At 32.9% G+C, this 9,340-nt stretch overlaps 1 non-coding gene across 1 annotated transcript; it reads left to right on the forward strand.

Moving 5' to 3' along the window:
* Nucleotides 1-1,446: 1,446 nt before the first annotated feature.
* On the forward strand, nucleotides 1,447-1,520 carry TRNAN-GUU (transfer RNA asparagine (anticodon GUU)). Its single transcript has one exon. It is a non-coding gene; the product is annotated as a tRNA-Asn (tRNA).
* Nucleotides 1,521-9,340: the final 7,820 nt, after the last annotated feature.

Raw genomic sequence — 9,340 nt, forward strand, 5'->3', positions numbered from 1 at the left:
TTATACTGCGTTTGATTTATATATTGTTGTATTAATTAGATTATTTTTTTTCCCTCGTCTTTGTTATTACAAATTTGTAAGAGGGGTAGGAGTTGTATGTTTTATATGTATATTATATTATGAGTTATTATGTAAGGAGTTTTGTATATGAATTTATGCCTGCTTGTATTTTTGCTAAGATAAAGTATTTATTTCCGGTTTCGAAGAAATCAGCGATACAGTGTCGAGTCACAGGCTCCTATTTTAGTATTTAGTATGTAAAGTAGTCGTAATACTTCTTACTATCAGAGTGGCGCAGCCGGAAGCGTGACTTCTGATAGTGAGGGTGTTACATTCTCTACTCTTTTTTTTTTTGTATATTGGTCATTGTCATTGTTATCTTTACTTTACTTAAAAAAGAAATAAAATAAATTATCTCAAAAAATAAAAAAAAAGATTGTATTATTTCACAAAAAAAAAATTGTCTTTTTTCTTATTATTATTTCGTACACTATTTTTTTAATCACAAAATTTGAGGACTAATCTTTTTTAAAAAAATGAAAAAAATGATATGTGATTTAAATTGTAATATGATAAGTGCAAATATTATTTAATAATTTATATGTTAAAGTGTTAGAATATTTAATTTAATTTTATATATTTTAATTTATTTATTTAGTTAATATATATATTGGACTTTTATTTTAGTGGATTTAGTTTTTTTTTTTTTTTTTTTAGCCTATTATAAGGTGACTGAATACCTCCTAAACATAAATAGAAATTAGAGTTCTACTTTTGATTTTTTTGATGAAATCAAGATATGGTCAAATAAGGTTAGATAAATCTCTTTTTTGTTATATTAAAAAATTAGATAAAAGATACAGTGATTATTTTCTGTTCAATTTTAATCTATCTATTTTATTTTATTATTTTTCATTCAATATCAATCCTTGTCTTTTTTGTTATCTTTTTATTTTTTTATCGGTATATCTGTTTTTCTTTACGAATTCTAAAATTAGAGAAAAGAGCTTTTTCATTATCATCACGTTGTCAAACCTCCAAAATTCTCTACCATCAATAAAAAAAAGGGAGCAATAACAAAAAAAAGAATAAAACTAGAAAAAGAGAGAACAAAACAAATAATATATAACAAAAAAGAAAAAAAAAAAAAGAAAAAAATCACGGTGAGAGATAAATGAACAACGATAATGAAAAGAAACGATTGTGGAAATAACGATAATTTTATAAACGATGTTTTAAATATTCTTAGATAAAAATTTTAATTTACTTTTAATCTAGAACTAGAATTTAACTAATTGAAAAAGTTATATAATTAAAATATAAAAATTTGAAACTTGTAGTCATTTTAAAATACGTCACCTACATTTTGGAGGGCAGCAAAAAAGTGAAGGTAATAATATAGGAAAGATAGATGTTATAAAGTCCTAAAATCAAATTTAAATGTAAGCTGGAATAGCTCAGTTGGTTAGAGCGTGTGGCTGTTAACCACAAGGTCGGAGGTTCAAGCCCTCCTTCTAGCGTTTAATCATTTTTTTTATTTGTTTCATCCCCATGCATATCATATATAGACAGTGTCTTTTATTACTCTGTTTTTTTTATTATTATTTAACCAGATGTACATCGGATCATTAATTTTAAAATTTTTTCGTTTTCATTCATCGACTAGCAAATTATGATGTAATGTTTTAAGAATAGGCAAACTTTATTAATTATATATGAATTTAAATCCGATGCAGTATATATAAATATTAAAATTTTATACAATTTACCTTTATTATATAACTAAAAATTTTTACTTTTGCATATACATTTTGTCTTTTATTCCTCTTTTCCAATTAAGCATATGTAAATGGGATCATTAGTTCCGCAGCTACTAAATTCTCAAAGTGGTTGTGCACTAAAATCGTCTCTAAAATTTTAATTGTATCAATTACGTCTCTAGAATTGAAAAATTGTATTATATTAGTCTCAAATCCATTTTTCATTAACGTATTGACGTGGCTTGATGACATGGATTTTTTGTAACACGTATCATCTCATAGTTTGACCATGTATAATGGTGTGATGACGTGTCAGTCATCAAATTTGTCATTTTTTCGTTATTTTTTTTTTCTAATACACGTCTTTCCTTCACACTTTGATTATTACATATTTTGGCTCATTTTTTTAAATATAAAAAGCATGTGTGTTTTTGTGTTGTTATGGAGGATGTGGGGGCTAAACATAGATGTGGGACAGCTTTTTCTAAAACAAGGGATGAAGAAATTGGACCATCCGATTTTTTTGGAAAAAAATTAAACTCACTAATCGGACGGTCCGATTTGTGTAAGAGGGAAAATTTGAATTTTGGCGAAGAAAATCGGACTGTTTGGTGCGCGAAATTGAACTCGCACAACTTCACCGGCAAGTGCACTGGGTTGTCCAAGTAATACCTCAGGTGAGTGAGGATTGATCCCACAAAGATTGTTGGATTGAGCAAGCAATGGTTATCCTGCACTTCTTAGTCAGGCAAAACAGAAAAGAAGTTGTTGTTATAGGGGAATAAAACAAAACAATAAAAAAAGCAATAAAGGATTGGTGTAGAAACAGTAATGAGAAAACAGTTAAAGCCTCGGAGATATTTATCCTTCAGAATTAATATTTCTCACTAACCATTTTAACAATGACTGACTCATTCTATGGCAAACTGTAAGTAATTAAATCTTGTCCTCTCAGCGAATTAATTTCCTCCGATCCTACTCAAAACGCCACAGACAATGTCGGATCTTTCGGATTAGAGGATGAAGTTCAGAAAGCTAGTAGTGCCACAGAAACCTCAATTACCCATAACTAACGAGATTATATGTCACATATCTCAATTAGCCCAGATAACTTGTTGGTTTAGGAGGAGTATTTTCAAACTATAGCTCAAGTGACTTTTTCCCAATATCACAAGAACCCATGTAGAGAAAGGGACATACCCAATCTTATTTTGATGAAGAACGAAAACACACTTTAGAATTAAATCAAACATATATTAAAATAGAATAGTAAATATCAATCCATAGAGATAAACAGAGCTCCTAACCTTAACCTAGGAGGGTTAGTTGCTCATAATTTATAGAAAAAACAGAAAAGAAAGTGTAAAGTAATGTGTCTGATCCTCCCCTTTGGGGAGGCGTGATCCTTATAAGGAAGGAAGTCTCTTATTTATAGTAAAAATCTCTAACACTAAACCTAAAAGATATTGTTTTTAATTAAAAATTACAAAAAGAAAATAAAATAAGCTACGGAGTGCTAAAATCCACTTTGGGACCCACTTGGTGAGTGTTTGGACTGATGCTTGGCGTTCAACTTAGATTCTGGGCGTTGAACGCTGGTCCCAGCTCCCTGGCTGGCGTTGAACGCCAGTTTTGGGCGTTCAACACTGGGATTGCTCCTCTTTGGGCGTTGAACTCCATATGTGGATGTTCAACGCCAGTTTTGGGCAGTATTTCTGGAAGAGAAGTATAGACTATTATATATTGATAGAAACCTCTGAAAGTTAGCTTTCCAACGCCGTTGAGAACGTGCCAATTGGACCTCTGTAACTCAAGATATGCTCATTGAAATGCACGGAGGTCAGGATTTGACAACATCTGCTATCCTTTCTTCGGCTCTGAACAAGATTCTGCCAAATTTGCCCAAAAATCACCTAAAATCATAGAAAAAATACAAAAATTCAAAGTAGCATCCAAAAGATGAATTTCGCACTAAAACATAGTAAAATTTAATAAAATCTAACTAAAAAAATATAAAAACAACTAGAAAAAGTGTATAAGATATCCACTTATCACCGTTTGATTTCCATATAGAATTTTTTTTTTATTTCGCCAGAGTCAAATTGGACCGTCCGATTTGATTACTATAAGTGTTATTTGAATTTGTGAGTACAAATCGGTGGGTCCGATTTGATATATATGTATATGTATATATGTGTGTGTGAAACTCGTAGATGGGTTCTCAGATCTCCTCTCCTTGTTCTTTTCTTCTTGTTTTCTTCTTCTTCCCTCAGCTTACTCGTTCCCTTAGGTTCTTCTATTAGTTCGTATAAAGTAAAAAAAAAAATTGATAGTGAAGTTTATATTCATATGAGTGAGAAAAATGGATGATAGAGTTCTACTAAAAGTATATTATTTCGATTAGATTTTCTTACAAACATCTGAAGGAGTAAAATTTATTTGTGAAAATCCGTTAGATATTGTTATTCCATTCACAATCTCATTCGAAGAACTAAAAGGTGGGATTTGTGAGAAGATAGGTTCTGTAGTGTTAAGGAAAATATCATGTATTTTATACAGATATCCTATACCGGTATTTGGTGGATTTGTTCAATTTCAAACAAAATATGTAACTGATGAAGCGAGCATGCAAGAGATGTTTTCAATGTACATTGAAAGTCGCGCTCAGATATCGTTCATTGAGTTGTATATTGAGTTCGAACAATCTGAAACCAACCGAAATATTGAACGGGAAGATTACAATAGTGACAGTGAGGAAAAATTTGAAAGCAAATACGAAGTTGTTGGTCCAGACGGAGACGAAGATCAAAGTGACGGCACTATGGCTCCAAATGTGACTGACGTGGCAAATGCACTCGCAAACGAACATCCGCTTGAGGAGCCATTGATGAATCTATATTTTATGATAATTTTTGGTTGGAATTGAGTGGATTTCATCATATAAACCTGCATTTATTCTATTAAATAGCATGCTTTTAAGCTTTCCTCCTAAATTGTGCTTGATTGTGAAAACATGCTCTTTTGTGCCTAATTTAATCAATTTTATTCTATTTGCCTTCCATTCGATACCTTGATGTTGTTTGTGAGTGATTTCAGATGTATAAGTTAGGAATGGCTCGGTGAGAATGGAAGAGGAGTATGCAAGGAGGAGGAAACATGAAGAAATAAAGGAGAAGAACAAATTGATGTGTGCGTGCGCACAGCCCTTGTGCACATACACAGGTAGCAAATCAGAGCCAAGTATATGAGTGCACAGCATCTGGCGCATTGCACAAGCATCCAAAGAATCGCGAAGTGTGCGTGCGCACAACCCCTTGAGCGTACGCACAACCTGAGATTTCGGCGAAGTGTTCGTGCGCACACGTCTGTGCGTACGCACAGGTGCCCGCACATCCTTCATTAAAATTGCACGTGACTCGCGTTTTGAGGGGCTTGGAGGCCCAATTCTGATACCAAAAACTCATATTGGAGGGGGCAAACATGATAGAAGCATAGCATATCATTAGGGTAGTTTTTAGAATAGAGTAGGAGGCTTTAGTTTTAGTTTTTCTCTAAGTTTTCTCTCAACACCATTAGGGTTCATATTAGGGTTTTACATTTCAAGTGTCCTTTCTATTTTTGATCTTGGTTTGTGCTAGCCTCCATTGTAAGTATCTCTTAATTACTACTCTTTATAGTTACAATTTTGATACTCTTTCTTGTAATTAAAGTTATAGTGTTAATATATATACTTTTTGCAATTTTGATTTCTTGTTGATGATTTTGATGATTGATGATTGTTATATGTTTGGTTGAGTTGCTATTATTGAATTTGATCATTTGTTGCTCATAGTTTCAAGCATTTTCTCAATTTTTCCATGTTTAATGTTTATGCCCACCAAGTGTTTGTGGAAATGTCAATTTTGATTATGGGCTAAATTTCTACCTCTTGGCATGGGGAAAATGAGAAATTGGGTTCCTAGAGTTGGAATGTCCAACATTTAGTGATAATCCTTGGATTGTTAATTGTTCTTGTTTCTACCAACGCTAACTTGTTACTAAGGCAATTAGCAAGTGAGTTAGGATTTATGGATTAAGAACAACTATGCTCATTTGATCTACTCTCTGATGTGAGGGTTAACTAAGTGAGATTAATTCATTACAATTGTCATAGTTATGGTTCCAACAAGGAAAGGACCCTTAGCTCATCCCAAGCCAAGATTTCACTTATGCTTTGAATCACACACATACATACATACATCAATCACTTTCATATCTTACTTGTCCATATTACATAGTTAGTTCTTTAATTTCTTTATTTGTTCATTACTTGCAATTTTAAATGTTCTTTTATTCCTTTAATTGTTTATATCTTCATTGAAAATCTTGTTGCCTTCACAACCGAAATTACACACTCATTGATCACTAGTCCTTGGGAGACGACCCAGGAATTCAAACTCCCGGAATTTATATTGATTTTGAATAGTGACGTCTTTTGATTCCAAAATTTGGTCGGGAGTTGTTCGTCGGTTGGGAACTATACCATCGATGGAATCATAATCTTATGCGAAAATTCCTAACGGACACTGGGCTCCTACCAGCCATCTTTCATGCGAGCTTTGGATTTGAAAGCCATGCATGCTCCGGAGTTTCCGGAATATATGAATGCAGGTACGTAATTGCCTATATTCATACGAATGATTAGAATTTTGTAATAATTTATAATAATTTCCGGAAAATATACTTAATTAGCATTTGTTTATTTGTTTATTTAGTTAAATTTAAGATAATAATATTTTTAGTTAGTTATTGATTTAGATAAATGTTAATTAGTATTTGTTAATTAGTATTTCTCAGATAAATGATAATAATCTTTTTAGTGAGTGTTGATTTACTTTTAATTTCACTTATTAAATATTTATGTATTAAATATTTATCGTATGGCTGTCGTCGTGGTAGAAATTTCTATTGTCGCAGATAGTGAATTTGCTGTGGGAATGGAATTCAGTTCTAGGGAAGCTGTTATTATGGCGATGAAAGATTGTACCATTCGAAGAGGTATAGACTACCGGTTGTATGAGTCAGAACCGTTGATATTTTATGCCAAGTGTACACAGTATGGGTCAGGTTGTGATTGGCTGATTAAGGTTAGCATGATCAGCAAAAAATATTGTTGGGTTGTAAGGAGGTATAATAGTAATCACACTTATACCAGAGCCACCATTTCTCAGGATCATTCGAAGCTGAATTCGAATACAATTACAGAAGCAATAAAGCCGTTGGTTGAGACTTGTAAGAACCGCGATTAATTAACCGTTTAATTAAATAATTAATATTGTCCAAAATCAGAGTAGCGCAGCAGAAGCTTATGGAATGCAATATCACATAATAATTGTGAGTAAAGGTCGTAGGACGATGACTAAACGTATCTTAGGTTTAAATACTTGAGGAGTTTAGTGAGTTAAGGTATGTAAGGACCTTTAAGAAGCTAAGTTTGATTGTGACTATAAGATTAGAATGAGTTGGGATAGGCTGTGAAGATGAGGGTAGGTGAATAAATTAGATTTGGGTGATAACTGACTGCAATTGTTGTGTCGGGAATATAGGGATTGCGATATTTGATCATGATGACTTTGGGCTTAGACTGAAATAAGAACTAATTTATTTGGAAGATAGATTTGGAAGGGCATTGAATTGAAATGCTAAATGTTGTATTGAGGTTGATCTAATGGAGTTAAGAGTGAGAAGGACAAGTACGATATAGGTTTGAATTCAGTTAAAATACGAAGTTATAATTAAGAATAGAAGATGTAAATAGGAATTTGAGCTGAAGTGGAGGAATGAAACGAGGAATGGTGAGAGATAAGTTTAAGTTAAGGGGACGTTTAATGAAGATGATAGGTAAACCAACTTTTGGGGACAAAATTTCTTATTTGGTGGGGAGAATGTAAGAACCGCGATTAATTAACCGTTTAATTAAATAATTAATATTGCCCAAAATAGGATCAAAAAATTTAGAATGTGAATTAGAGAATTTAAATATGATTTTTGGACTCAGTAGATTTTTCTGAGTTGGAAAATGTAATTTTCTGCAAAAACCGAGTAAAACTGCGAACCGACAGATGAACCGGTTGAACTGGTTTAAGTCTCTCTGGTACTGTGCAAGAATAATAAAAACAGTAGGAAATCTTAGAAAAATATTTAGAATTAAAAACTGGACACTAATTTTAAAGGTTTGGCCCAAAGTTAGGCCAAACGGGCTGAAAATGCTAACGGGTTAGACCGGGTCCAAGTTGGGCCCAAGCCCAACATATATAACACCCCGTTTAATGAACCTTTCAGCCACAAACACACAAACACAAGGGTTGAGTGGCTGAAGTGAAGAGGAGAAGAAGAGAGAAACGGTACTATTCATTCATCACTTCCGGTGGCCATATCTCGAGCTATAGTGCTCCGATTCACGTGCTGTCAGCGGCTACGCGAAACTCTCACCGAGCTCGTTAGTTCTATTTCACTTATGTAGGTAATACCTTGAAATTCCTTGCCCAGTTTTCTGCCCTTGTGAAATTCGAAAATTTAGTTTTGATTTTGGTTTTGAGTAAAATCTTGTGATTTTTGGTGTTTAGGTACACTCTAGCACTTGATTCCTATTGGGTTTTGACCCAATCCACATTTGGTAAGGTGAGTATGCTTGATCTCTTGTGGTTTTGTGTATATATGAAACTCTAGGTTTGATTTATGGAATTTGTGTAATTTCTAGCTTGAATTGGTGTTGTGTGGAAAATGTTGGTGACTTGAAAGTGGACTTGGTGGCTTGATTGAGTTGAGAGCTCGTGGAAGATTGGTGGAGGTCAATTTGATGATTTAGTGCATATTGGGAATTGGCCAAAGTATGGTTTTGGTTTTTTCTATGTAATATATAATATTTCTGGACACTTAGGCTAGTGACCCATACGATAGGATTGGATTAATTTGGTTGGTGAACTTGGTGAGTGATGATGTATGATGGATTGATGCCTTTGATGAATTGGATAAATAATGATGTTAATATTGGTAAATAGTGTTGAAAATTGATATTGTGAATGAATGAGATTTATTATGATGATTGGTAATGGTGGAATGATGATTGATTAAAGTGTTGGTTGAGAAATGATTATAGCATCATGTAAATGATAATTGGGATTGATGATTGTATAAGGTGAAGTGGTGAATTGAGATATAAAAAGGGTAAGATCTGATGTGTTTTGGAGTTTGGTGAGGTTTTGGTTTGGTTTTGGTTGGAAATTTGGAAGGTTGAGAACTTGTAAAATTTTTTTAAAAATGAGTTTTGGGCTAACTTTGACGGATCATATCTTGAGCTACGGTTTTTGAAATTTAATGATTTTTATATCAAAATAAAGATAATTCAATTTAAAATGGTATAAATTTTTTAGAAATCTGAATTTTAAAGAGAAAGATATCATCGTTGAAATTTGGTGTCTGAAATCTGAATTATGTGAATACTGCAGAATTTGTGGTTTTCTGGTTTGTGTGCGCACGCACAGCCTTGTGCGCATGCACACCATGTGAATTTTTGAAAATGTGCACACACACATCCTTGT

This window comes from Arachis hypogaea, chromosome 12 (assembly GCF_003086295.3).
Source record: "Arachis hypogaea cultivar Tifrunner chromosome 12, arahy.Tifrunner.gnm2.J5K5, whole genome shotgun sequence".
Classification (NCBI taxonomy): domain Eukaryota; kingdom Viridiplantae; phylum Streptophyta; class Magnoliopsida; order Fabales; family Fabaceae; genus Arachis; species Arachis hypogaea.